At 36.8% G+C, this 12,972-nt stretch overlaps 1 long non-coding RNA gene across 1 annotated transcript; it reads left to right on the top strand.

The window, feature by feature from the left end:
• Positions 1-888: 888 nt before the first annotated feature.
• Positions 889-12,523, top strand: LOC125806112 (uncharacterized). The gene is made up of 3 exons (XR_007441422.1): positions 889-978; positions 1,066-1,179; positions 12,332-12,523. It is a non-coding gene; the product is annotated as an uncharacterized LOC125806112 (long non-coding RNA).
• The last annotated feature ends 449 nt before the right edge of the window (positions 12,524-12,972 follow it).

Here is a 12,972-nt window from a genome sequence, read left to right as displayed (position 1 = left end):
AAATCCATCGATAAAATAACCTGGTCTATATTCAGTATATTCAGGTAGTCAGCTATCAGTGTATTTATTAAGACCAACAGGTTGACCTCATTAAGGGTTAAGAAAAATACTGTTACAAGTAAAAAGTTTGATATACAACTGACATGGCAACAGTCATTAATGGGATAGCAGTATGTTGTTAATTGATCATAAAGTGTTACATGAAGGGGTGGCTTATGAACACCCACATCTGGGTATGTTGTGAGATGTTATCTTAAACATGGATAGGACATTTCATTTCTAAAGTTGTGCAGACATAAAATATTCCTTGATCTGCAGTTTCACATATAACAGCAATATGCCATTAAATGGACAGCGCAGAGGGTTCAATAGTTTTTTTTGTTTAAGTTTTGTCAACTCTTATTTGGTTCTGCTTTACACTGTACAGAAAAAGACAGTATTGAATGTGTTTTGTATCTAAGATACAAAAGTGTGAAGAAACTGATTTGTCTGGTCTTTCTCTGTTGTAATTCCTAAAGCTGCCACTGGGTGGTGGTGTTGTCGTTATATTATTTCTTGTACCATTGAGGCATAGTTGTGGTGGAGCCCTGAAGGTCAGTAGCTTTTCTGAGGCAGAGTGGGTTGACCTGCTGCCACACTTTGCAGTAATTTGCTTCTGATTACTTAGTCCTAGTACTCCATTTCCAAGTGATAAGCATCTGAAATCTTTTGTAAGTTGCATTCTGGTTTGGCTTTCATATGTGCTTTTGTGTAAGGTTTATTATTCCAGTGCAAACAAGTAAATCAAATAATTTTGCACATTTCTTTTGCAAACTATTACTTCTGCTAAAGGATAAAACTAAAACACAAACAGTGTCTGAGATTTGTACTGAATCTGCTTGTAGCAGCTAGCAGTGTGGAGAGACTGAGGATTGCCAGATGAAGGACAGCCGCCTGAGTGCCATTATAACATAAAGAACCCAAGCCGAGGCAGAACAGGTACCAATAACCAGTTTAAAAACAGCACAGACAGACACACCTGTTGATTGTTTGAAGTTAGTGGGAACTCAAACTCTCTGTCTGTAGGCAGGGATCTATGGACTGATGATAAATAACCAGGAGCCTTATCTGACCTGGCATAAACCCACCGTTTTCCTCAGCACAGTGGACTCTGAGGAGGACGAGCTGGAGGAAGATGAGGTGAGCATTGTTTGTGAAAATGACCACATTACCACACAAAATGACATCCAATAAAATTTAATTTTGAAAAATACACACACATGGCACAAAAACAGAATACCTAAAAAGGAAATATTCTGACTGAACAATAGAAAGATTTGTAGCTATAGCAGCTACGATTCATGAAGTGTAAGCTGACATCTAACAATACCTCTGGGAACATTCATGTTGTTTTGGTGAGGGAGGGGATGGACACTGACGGACACTGGCAAGGCGCTGAGGGTTTTGCTTGTGCTGCCGCTGCAGCTGCAGTGTAATTGGACAGAGCTGGTGGCAGCCATTTATGGCAGAGCCCTGCTGTATCTACTGTGAGAAATGACACTTTTTGAGAGGCAAGGAGCGAGAGAACCACTATCTTTTTTAAGCTCTCTCTTATTGTTATAACAAAGTAGCTCAACGAGACTGTGTCCTAGCCTGGCTTCTCTGTCCCTACTGTAGAGGTCTGCATTCCTGCAGGACACGTCAGAATTTTATTGTTATTGGTGGAAGCGGGAGTTTAATCAATCCAGGTGATGCGGGAATGGGACCACATATACATGGAAAAAAATTCCATAAATTATTAAATAGTCTAGAAAATTATAATAATCAAGCAATGATTTCCATACATAACAAACAGAACAAACAACTAATCAGTAAGATTATTACTATTAATAATAATATAGTGCATATATTAATTCATTTATTTGAATTATTATTTTTTTTTTATTCATGTATCAATCCGAGCCACACGACTGGCATTCAAGAAAAGCTGCAAAGAAAAAAAGAAACAGTTTCAGTTTTTTAGCCAATGCAAACAACAACAACAACAACAACAAAACACAAAACATACTGACACACACACCGATGGGACAGTTTCAGCTCCAATGAAATAACAATTTCATCTCCACTTGACCTAAAAACAACATCACAGCAAACACTGCAGCACTAACGAATGGAAACATTTTTATTTAGTTTCTGATTATACGAGGGGCCAGCTTCACTAAGGCGACGGCATGTACTTTTCCCGTCATTACAATAGAAAAGACACACTGACAGGTCCTAAAGCAAGCTGCATGATTGACGGCTTGGTTTTAGATTGCCCATGGTAACCAACATCCAATGTCTTATATACTTTTATTATATTTAGTTATAATGAATTAACCAAACATCATTCAAAACATCTAATGCTGAAGATGACATCAACCTAATGTTTGATGTTTCTTAATTCTAAATTCAACAGCTGTGCAACGTTGGGTTTGGCATCATCTTTGATTTTTATGTTTACTTAAACTTCAAAATCTGCAGTTAAGTGTGTGTTTTATGTAGTGAAGTTGCTGTAAAACCGTTTAAGATGCTCTCGGTCATTAGTAACGTCTCTGTTGAGTCCAGCGTGACCATGTTGGTATGCTGCCCTGCTCTCGGACTCTTTCAGAGTGGTTCATCTCCCCACTTCCTCTCACTCTAGGGCTTTGATGGGCTGCCATGTATCTCTCACACTGGAGGGCTTTTCATAGATGGCACCTGTCAGGAAAAGGAGGGAGGGGGGGTAGTTGTTTCAGGCTGAGGATTCACAGTAATGGCCAGATGAGACAGGTGTGTGTCTGTGAGGGTGTGAGGGTGTGTGTGTGGTATTCCTGGGTCAGAAGGAGAGCTTAATAGTCGTTGCACCACTCACTGAGGCACTACTGTTTGGGCTGCAGCAAAAAGGACTCCATTCATATTGGCCTTATAGGACTAACGTGTATTTAAGCGCGCGCGTGTGTATGTGTGTGTGTGTTGAGGGCTTAGTGATGCAGATACTTTCGAAACATTGAGGTTAATATTTGGATCAATAATTTTATTTAGTAAAATACAGACATTTAAATGCAGTATTGCACAGATTAGTCTGAATCTCTATATGTTATGAGTGACTTCAGAAAAAGTACAAGGTTTGCACTTCCCCGTCCACATTGCTCTGACAGGCTGCATGCAGATTCCTTGTTTTTATTGCTGATAGTGGTTTAAAGAAATGTGATAATGAGGGATGCTTAAAAGACTAATATGCTGGCAGGACAAATGGAGGTAAAAGCAACCCCCATGTGACAGTAAGGACTTAAAGAAAGATTTATGAGCAGATGTGTGCTATTCTACCTTACAACAACAAGCAAACTTGGTTTGCATAGAAGAAAGACTACATTTAGCCTGTAGAAAAATCTGAATTGTTTCTCAAATCATATCTATTTAGATGAATGTCCGCACTATTATTTGTAAGGGCATTTTCACACCTGAATATCTGCTCCAAAGTTTGTTTCTTTGCTACATTGTTCACATTTTAAACCCAGTTTAGTTATCTGACTAAAGAGCTTTACTTCAGCCCTGTTGTCACCAGTTTCTGGGGCTGAGTCTCTCTATACTTCATATTAATTGGTTTGTAGGATGTTATGAGTTTGGCGAGTTGCTGTGCCAGGTGTTGTGACAAATTTTAGCTCTCTGTCAGAAGTCGACTCCCTTTCACAGCAGAGTGAGTGTTAAAGACCGTGGTTCACAGCTGCTTTCACACCTGCTACTTTGAGTCGGACCAAACTGAGAAGTCTGAAAGTCTGGATCAGACAAGGTAGGTGTGAGAGCACCAAGTGATCAGTTCGGATTTGCATGTCCAGACATCACAAACATATCTGCATGGAGATACTAGAAAGATACTGCCATCAAGGACTTTTTTAGAGTCAATAAAAATGAACCTATTGGCACCATATCTAATACTTAGTGTGGCTAAAGAGGTATAAAGCAGTTTCATTGAGTTTTCTCTGAATTATAGTTGATGCTTCATCCAATGTCTTTGGGATGATTGATGGCCCAACATCCGGATCTCCCTAATGCTTCTGTTGATGGGTGTAATCAAATTTTCACAGCAAAGCTCCCATATCTGAAAGAGACAGTTACTCAACAAAAACAATTATTTTGGCTTTGGAAAAAACTGTGCATGAGCAGGTGCTTTATTCCATTAGTATAAGGTTTGTCACAATATTGATAGTGTTTAAAGCTGGTGTCTGTAGGTTTTGGAATTTGGGGGTCTTAGGGCCATCTCTGGTGAGAATAGGTAATTGCACAGAGCATGCGGAAGGATCATTTTAAACTAGGCGGGTGTGATGCGGTCTCCTTTACAGCGGTTGAATCCGATTCAAGGTTATGTTTAGCTAGAGAGAGAGAGAGAGAGCAGTCATTCAAAAACTGAAATGTCTTCAGAGGATGTAAGAGAGGTATTATATATGGTTGTCAGTTTTGTCAGTTTAAATAAATGAGCTACTGAGGTCTGAGTTTCCCCTTATGAAGTCTCCATTGCTCCACCAGCCGCTCGCGTTCAGTAAAACTGAGCCGGATCCTCTTTCAGAGGCTGTACATGTGACGTAAGTATGTAAAGACGTGTGACGTGGCCAGAAAACGAACTCCTGCGACCCGACACAGACCCAGTTTTTAAAATGAATATATTAGGCTTAGCAGGGATGGTCTTTTCAGGACACTGGTAGCATTAAAAATAATATTTTGTCCCGTCTCCGCTCAGAAATGCTTCTGCTTTCGGTTTAGAAACAAAATAAGACAGACTGCCACTTTAATGGGTCAAAATATTTATAATCTTTTGCGATATTCAATAGGAGCATGGTTCATTTTGTGCTGTGTCAAAGGTTTCATGTAGGTATCTGTTGGTCAAGCAATTCAAATGATCTAAAAGTGACTATGCAAGTAAATTATTTAGCCTTGTGATCTGAAGGCAAGGCAATCTGCAATCAAAAGTGGCATATTGTAATCACAATATGATTATTTTGTACAAATCGTGCAGCCCACTGTGGACGGCATATGCATTAGAAGGGAGTCGAAGGGAAGATTCAAGAAAACGTCAACATTGTTCGGATGCCTGAATGTGAAAAACGGATCTGGATGCTGAGGGGACTCATCCTGGGGCCACAAAGGGCCCGTTGAGGTGGTGGTGAGAAGACTGCATTATGAGTGCTCCCCGCCCCTGCCTGTTTGTTATAGAGCTAAATAACTCTCCTGTCAATAGCTCTAACCCACTGCCAGTCCAGCTGGACACACACACACACACACACACACACTGACACACATGCACATACCCACATCCTCCCGCCAAAACCACCATCGGATGTAGGTCCATCACAGCCTGAGAGAGAAGGATGGGTGTATAAAAGAGATGGAGAGCAGCAGAGAGTGAGAAAGAGGGATGAGTACTGATTAACCCTGATTAGCATTGCTTACCATCTTGTGCTACTTTCATTATTAAGTGGAAGGTTGAGAGATTGTTAATATTTTAATGCAAAATGTCTTAGACTATGTCTCAAATATCAGTCAGTACAGAATGTTGGCACTTTAATAAGTCCATATACTATTTTACTGGCCTTATCGGAGCACTTACAGACTGCTACACGTCAGGATGTTGCACGATAACTATCACACTTCCCAACTCATTCCAAAACAACTGGATAGAGGATCATCATTCCAGCGGGTTGCCAAGAGTTTTATGTTTATCTGCTCCAGAAAGTCCTATTCTATTGGTAATACTTTGCTACAGGTACTAGATAATGTGTATGGGTGTGTGTGCATTTGCACATTTCTCTCAGCAATTGGTGCAACTTAATGTTGATGGTTGGCTCTGGCCCTACCTTCCATGTAAGGCTGACATGGGCCTATGCAAAAGACTTTAACTTAAATTTGATCAATTTGTTAAAAGACTAAAGATTTCCTTCTAGACCAAGAACAGTCAACTGCAGCCAAGCATGGTGGTGGTAGCATGCTCAAAATGGACAGAATAAAGAAAAAGAAAATGAAGAAGAATGAAGACACCCTTAAAATTATTTAACATAGCCTCAAACCACCAGCTTGATGGTTAAATCTTTGACACCGTTCCAACAGGACAGTGAGGTGGATAAATCAGATTAACATTAAGCTTTTGAAATGGCCTTCTCCAAGCCCTAGCCTTAATCCTATTTTATATATGTAGATAGTGCTTTAAAGTTGGATAGCCAGAAAGTGTCTGGCCAATGTGCAATATTTGATAGTATCAGTAATAAAGGATTTTTTTAATCACCGCAAATTGTAAGAGTTTTAAGAAGGATTGCTTATTTCTATCAAATGATTGCGATTTGCAAAAATATTTACTTTAGTAATTGATTCTAGTTTAGTATATATATTGTAAGTAGCTGTGTTAACTGTTACTTATAGACGCTAGGATTTATACAATGTGTATTTGCTCTAGTTATAGACCCTAGGATTTATACTATTTGTAACTGGACATTTACTCAAATGATTTACTCCAGTTTAGGACATATACCAGTATTATCTGTATATATACCATTCATATTAGTATTAGCACTCTGGTTATGGACTCTAGTTTAGGATTTATACCATGAGCAACTGTGAATTTACTCTAGTTGTAGACTGTAGTTTAGGATATATACCATTCGTAACTGTGCATTTATTCTAATTGTAGACTTTAATTTAGGATATATAACATTAGTATCTGTGTATTTACTCTAGTTATGGACTCAAGTTTATGTTTTTTACCATTTGCAATTGTGTATTTACTCTAGTTATAGATAGTATACAGGATTTATACTATTTGCCACTGTGTGTATTTGTGTGACTTTTTTCAGCAAATGGTTAAATCATGTCTTAGATCAACCATTCTCAAGGAAGCTGCATGTTTAATCCATTAGGAAGCACAATGCCAGAGGAAGACCTGACCATTCTCAATGCAGTTTCATACTGACCCCTCCCTGTCTTATCTTACACACACACACACACACAGATATACAGTACTTATAAAACATGTAGCATCCTGTGTAAATGCTTTGTAAAGTCTTTTTTTCAAGCGTGGAGACCATGCACAAAATTCTAGCACCTTGTTAAAACCTTTGCAATACCCAAATATCCAATTATTAACATAATCAGACCTGGTAAATGAAACAAAAACAAAATCCTTAACCTCACTACCCATTTTTTACAAAGCTATGACTAGATCTTTAGGCCCTTGATTTACAAACTCTGTCATGTTAGAGGCAGAAATGCATTAAAATACAATGCAAAACAAATGGCATCTGTTGCTCTAATACTTCCGCCCTTTTGCTGACCGCTTCCCTGCCCTTGAGCAAAACACCTAACCCCAAAACCTGTTGTTGCCGCCGCAACATGTTTCAACTGTTCCTTTCCAGCAAAGAAAGATAAAAATGATGCTGCAGCTGCGCCAAAAGGTGCACATCCTCTACAAAGGCCATAAAAATGTCACGCCAAAAGAAGGTCTAGTTTATTATACACAGCTATAGGTCATCACAATGTGATTATCTCCCTGCCTAACTCATCAGTACTAACCAGGGTTATTTAGTCCATTTGAGCAAGGAACCAACAAACTGTGTGTATACTTTGGCCTAACAGAACTGTTAAGAGATACGGATTGTTCCTGTTGTTACTGTGGACATCAGTGTTCGGGAGAAACAAAAAAGACAGTTTGTTGAGTACACAAATGGGTCATTATTAGAAAACTGTTCCTTTTGGCTGTTAAACCTATGGTAAATGACAATTCATCATATTTCTAACTGCACACTACACAAAAATCTACACAGCTTAATCACTTTATATGTTCACTTCTTATTTTCTGTCATTTTTGCTTCCACCAAGGCATGGCAAGCTGCGCAAAATAGACATTTGATAGTGTTGCAAATTTGCTTGCTGAATTTTTCATGGTGAGCTTAATCTTTAGATTTTCTAAAATTATCTTAATTGCATTGATAATTTACCACCACAGGGAGAACAGCTTAAGCTTTACATCAGTTAAGTATAGAGATAATATGAGAAATAGTAAGTGAAATTAATATTATTTGTTGCTGAACATGCAGCAAGTGTCTTCAGTCCTTTTGAAAATTAGACAGTATGAGTCAGTATTTCTTAAAGGAGTGTTCATCTTAAGATGACAGGGTGGACAGAGAATTCTTGGACAATGTATACTTATTAATGTATACCTATTTCCATAATTTTATTACATTATAACAGTATTGTTATATCAGTATTAATATTACTGCAGATTTTTATCATTTAATAGTCATTTGGAAGTGCATATCATATAATAGAATATGTATTCAAATAGAGCAAGTATGAGTTAAAACAAAAAAAGGAAAATACAAAAAGATTATTTGTGTTCAGGATGTGGGTTCACATTTCAGTTTGTCATTCTTGTATGTACAGTAGGGGTGGGCAGCATGGCCAAAATATGACATCATATTTTTTCAGGGAATTTTCAAAATAATTACATTTTGGGCAATATATAAAATCACTAAAACATTTTGTATTAATTTCAAGTATGTACTTTTGCAATAAAATAAAGTTTTATTTAGTAAAACACTGTAACTTACCAGTAATCTGATTTTGTATAAAATATAATAATAGACACATAAATAACATAAAAAGAATGTTATGTAACAAAAAGCATGTTATTGTTTTTTATTTAATTATAATCATATTATTGTAAATAATATGATATAGTACACATTCATTATGTTACTTAATTAATTCTGTCTTACTTTGCCTTTTAATCAAAGTGGATAAAAAAAACAAGCAAGTCCAGCTGCAGAAAGAGAAAGTGGTGTGTTCACACCTGCAGATATTAAACCGGTTCTCAGTCTTCACAAACAAATACAAATACACTTATAAACAGCTCACGTCTTCTCCGCCCTGAGTGCAACCAGTCAAACTGAACTGAGCTGGTTATTCATACAGACCAGCTGAAGAGCAGATCACTGTCACTCGCTTTTTATTAAAGTATACAAAATCTGTAGACTGACCTGCAGGTATGTGTTGGGATGTGTATTGACTTAGTTGTTAATGTTTATTGTCATGGATGTTAACAGTAGTGACTGTAGACCCTAATGGCCAATCAGGGTGTGTCTATATGTTGAAAGAGAAAGCCCTTTCTCTCTTTTCTCTCTCTCTCTCTCTCTCTCTGCCTGAGGGAAAGAGCAACACAGCAGGTGTGATACTTCAGACCTGCCATACGAGTCTGAAATAGGGGCTTACAAATGTGTCTGTTTATTGTAATGTGTTTTTCTGAAGGTGGAGTTTCAAAAGCATTGATTTTACACTGTGGAAAATGGGTTTATTAATTAAGTTAATTAGCATAAATAAATCCTTTTTAGATAACTCAAGAGAATCAAGAGACTCATATGTTTAATGTCGAACAATTACAATACTATAATACTATATAATACTGCTGTCAAGCAAAAACCTTGCATCTCCTTTTAATATATATCCTTTTAACTTGAATTTTGAAGATGTTCTTTACAGTGTTAAACTTTCATGATAACCAGACCGATAAAATATCCTAAAATTACCTAAAATACAATATTTGTACACAAACTTTTTAAGACAGAAATTAAAGGTTTTTAATGTAATCTATTCATTCAAATATTTCAAAATATAAACTCACAACAATATTCTGTTGACACCTTTTCTGTTGATGAATACTTAATCTTTAAACAATGAATATTTAAATGAAAACAAATGAATAAACTTTAGATTAGTAAAAAAGAAATTATGTTTCAAAAATGTTAGAAAAAGGTAATTGTATTAATCATAACAATATTCTTTGATCATGTAAAATCAGCAATGTACAATAAAAGTAAAAAATATATAAAAGCGTGTTTTTTTCTGTGTTTTTGGGAGGGAGAAGAGGTAATTATGTAGTGTGGTGTCTGATAAACAGACTCAAGTCTTATTTTACTTTATCATATTAGGATAGTTTTATAACAGGGGTGTCCAAACTACGGCCCGCGGGGCATTTGTAGCCCGTTTCCTTTTTTGGAGCGGCCCGCGAGGTATTTTAGAAATAGAATGAAAGCTGGCCCGCTGTTAAGCAGGTTTTTATAATGTGAGATTCAAACTTTGAAAACTAGGTGTCAGAAACGGGCCAAAGATTCTAAAAGCGGAGAGAGTGCTCACTTGAAGCGCAAAAAAACGGGCCAAAGAGTCTAAAAGCGAAGAGGGTGCGCATTTGTAGCGCAGAAAATCGGGCCAAAGTTTAATATTAAGAGACATCATGAAATGAAACATCAATTTGAAAAATCTTAGTTTACACAACACTGTCAAAGATAGTAAAGTCGAAGTAAGTAAAATGGTGTGTAAATGAAAGTAATCAGGTAAATGTATTATTTAAAGTGGTATATTTCATTACTTGCTTTATTACAGAGTCTGTGGCCCGTGACTTCAAATATATTTCTCCTTCTGGCCCCCAACAAAAAAAGTTTGGACACCCCTGTTTTAAAGCTTTTTGAATTAGGATCTTTTAATGTGCTGAGTAAAGTTTACCAGAGATCTTTACAAGCATTACAATGAATGAATGAATTAATACATCAAAGGAGCAGCAGCTGTGAGTGAGAAAGAGAAGAATAAGAAGAGTAGAGAGGTTTTAAGAGTGTGAGTTAGTTATGAGGTTTTATCCATATTTAAGCATAAATAATGTCAACCTTCTGAACTCTCTACAGAAGCGACTCCTTGTTTATATCACTAAATAAAATATTCAAACAATTACATTATTACAATATATTTATTGTTATTGGTTTATTGTTATCTATATTAAACTTCTGTGTAAATACATTAGATCCCTCTGACTGTGCATTCCGTGTATCATCAGTGATTAATAATCCTTGTTTTTATGGAATTAAAGTGAAACTCTAGACTAAAGCACACTCATACTTGAAAGAAAAAAATATAAATTTATGAGCTCCATCTGAGTCAGGAGTGGGAGAGAACCTCTAACCTGAGTTTGACCTTGGAAGTGGAGAATCTCATGAACACTATAATCTTCCTCATGCAGCTCTTTAAAAAGGACTCACAGGGGTGTCAGATGGTCACACATGTTGGAGTCGTATCAGTGAGAGAGTTCCACAGTTGTTCTGGCCCTACAGGTGTCCCCTAACAGAATGAATCAAGTGTTCCATAAAGCATGAAGGTAGATAGCATGAAATTGCAGGAAAATGATCCGAGTGCAGCCTTTTAAATCTTCTGTGGGTGAAGGTTGAAGATTTTTGACACATGGACCTTAACAGAACTATGGATATAACACAAATGGGCAGCAGTCCTGGGTCACTTTGTTTGAGTTAAAGGAGATCCAGTAATTTTGTGCTTTTTGCCCAGCACTCTGTACAATGTTTTTCCCCAATAAATCGCTTTTTACACCGTTATCCAGGCTCAAAGTAGCTCCACACCTCCTTGGTAGAATCCGGATAGCAGTAACATTTAAATCAAGGCATTAATACCTTTAAAAGTGCACAAGAATCTTATTAAAAACCACTGTTTACAAACCGTAGTGCAGGTTAATCTCCAGACGCCACCATCTTTGTACTAATAATGTCATAGACATACATATACATAGACTCCACATAGCATAGCAGCCAGCGCCAGGAGGCAGGTTATGCGGAATATATATGTATATATGTCTGTCATTGTCAGTACAGTGATGGCGGTGCCCAGAGCTACAAAGAAACAAACAAAGCATAGTGTAGCACCTATGATTCTAAGATTCTAAGTTTAAAATTTAGCTTATATAGATGTATTTGAAATATAAGATTTAAATTTAATTTTCATTAACCCTTGTGTGGTGTTCGGGTCTGTGGGACCCGTTTTTATTTTTCATCAAATGATACTAAAAAATATTTTTTCTTACTCAAACTCATTGGCATTGGCTCATTTTTTGTGAAAAACATATATCAAAACACATTTTCGATAAACACACACTGTACACTTCTACTCATATCTTGAGTTAAATTCATTTTCTTTTACATTTTATTAAAAAACTAATTAAAAAAAGAGTAGCACTTTTTAAAAGAAATGTAACATAAGAAAGGTAAAGGGCAAATATTAACCATGTAAGCTGTTTATATTGCTTGCAATTTAGGTGAAGCAAGCATGTGTAAAGCATTTTAATGTAAAATTGCTTAATTTTGCTGAATTAAATACAAGTAACAAAGTAAACGAGTAACAAAAATATGAACACCACACAAGGGTTAACTATGAACATCTTTCTAATCTAATGTTTTACTTTCTTTGCCTCTCTCTCTCTCTCTCTCTCTCTCTCTCTTTCTTTCACACACACAAACAGATACACATTCTGTTTGTCCTCAGGCTAATGTTCTCCAAAGCTCATTACGGCTTAAACGGAGGAGGTGGAGAACTCACACGAAACATCAAAAGAAGCCTAACCACAGGGGTGATCACAGAGGAGAGAGAGACAGAGAGAGAGAGAGACAGAAGGATGGACAGAAGTTAGAAAGGTGAGAGATAAAGGTAGCAGTTAGAGGAAGTGGAAGATGGAGGTCAAGAGGTGTAGGAAGTGGACAAAAAGGTTAATGAAATGAAAAAAAAGAGGACCAAAGTCTCAACATATGAAAAAAAAAACTGTCAAGTCAAGTCAAAAGGCTTTAATTTTCATTCCATCTGAGAGAAAAAAACAGTACAGTACAAATAGTACCATGCAGGAGACATAAAGTGCAGATGTGCATTTTAACTAGAACACTACAATAAATATGATAAATACAGCAGACATAAGACAACTAATAAACTGGATAGTACAGTGCAGACTAAATACAGACAGACCCTACCCAAGCATGAGTCCACAATGGCCCTCTACATAAACATCATGAGTAATTATGAGCCTAAACTGGATTAAAAGCCAAATTTTAGTCAGTCATAAGCAGATCATGAAACTGACCTTTTTAATTCCAAGTCGTTTGCATGACCAAA

Source organism: Astyanax mexicanus, chromosome 12 (genome assembly GCF_023375975.1).
Source record: "Astyanax mexicanus isolate ESR-SI-001 chromosome 12, AstMex3_surface, whole genome shotgun sequence".
NCBI lineage: Eukaryota > Metazoa > Chordata > Actinopteri > Characiformes > Acestrorhamphidae > Astyanax > Astyanax mexicanus.
This window is presented reverse-complemented; position numbering and strand designations above follow the sequence as displayed.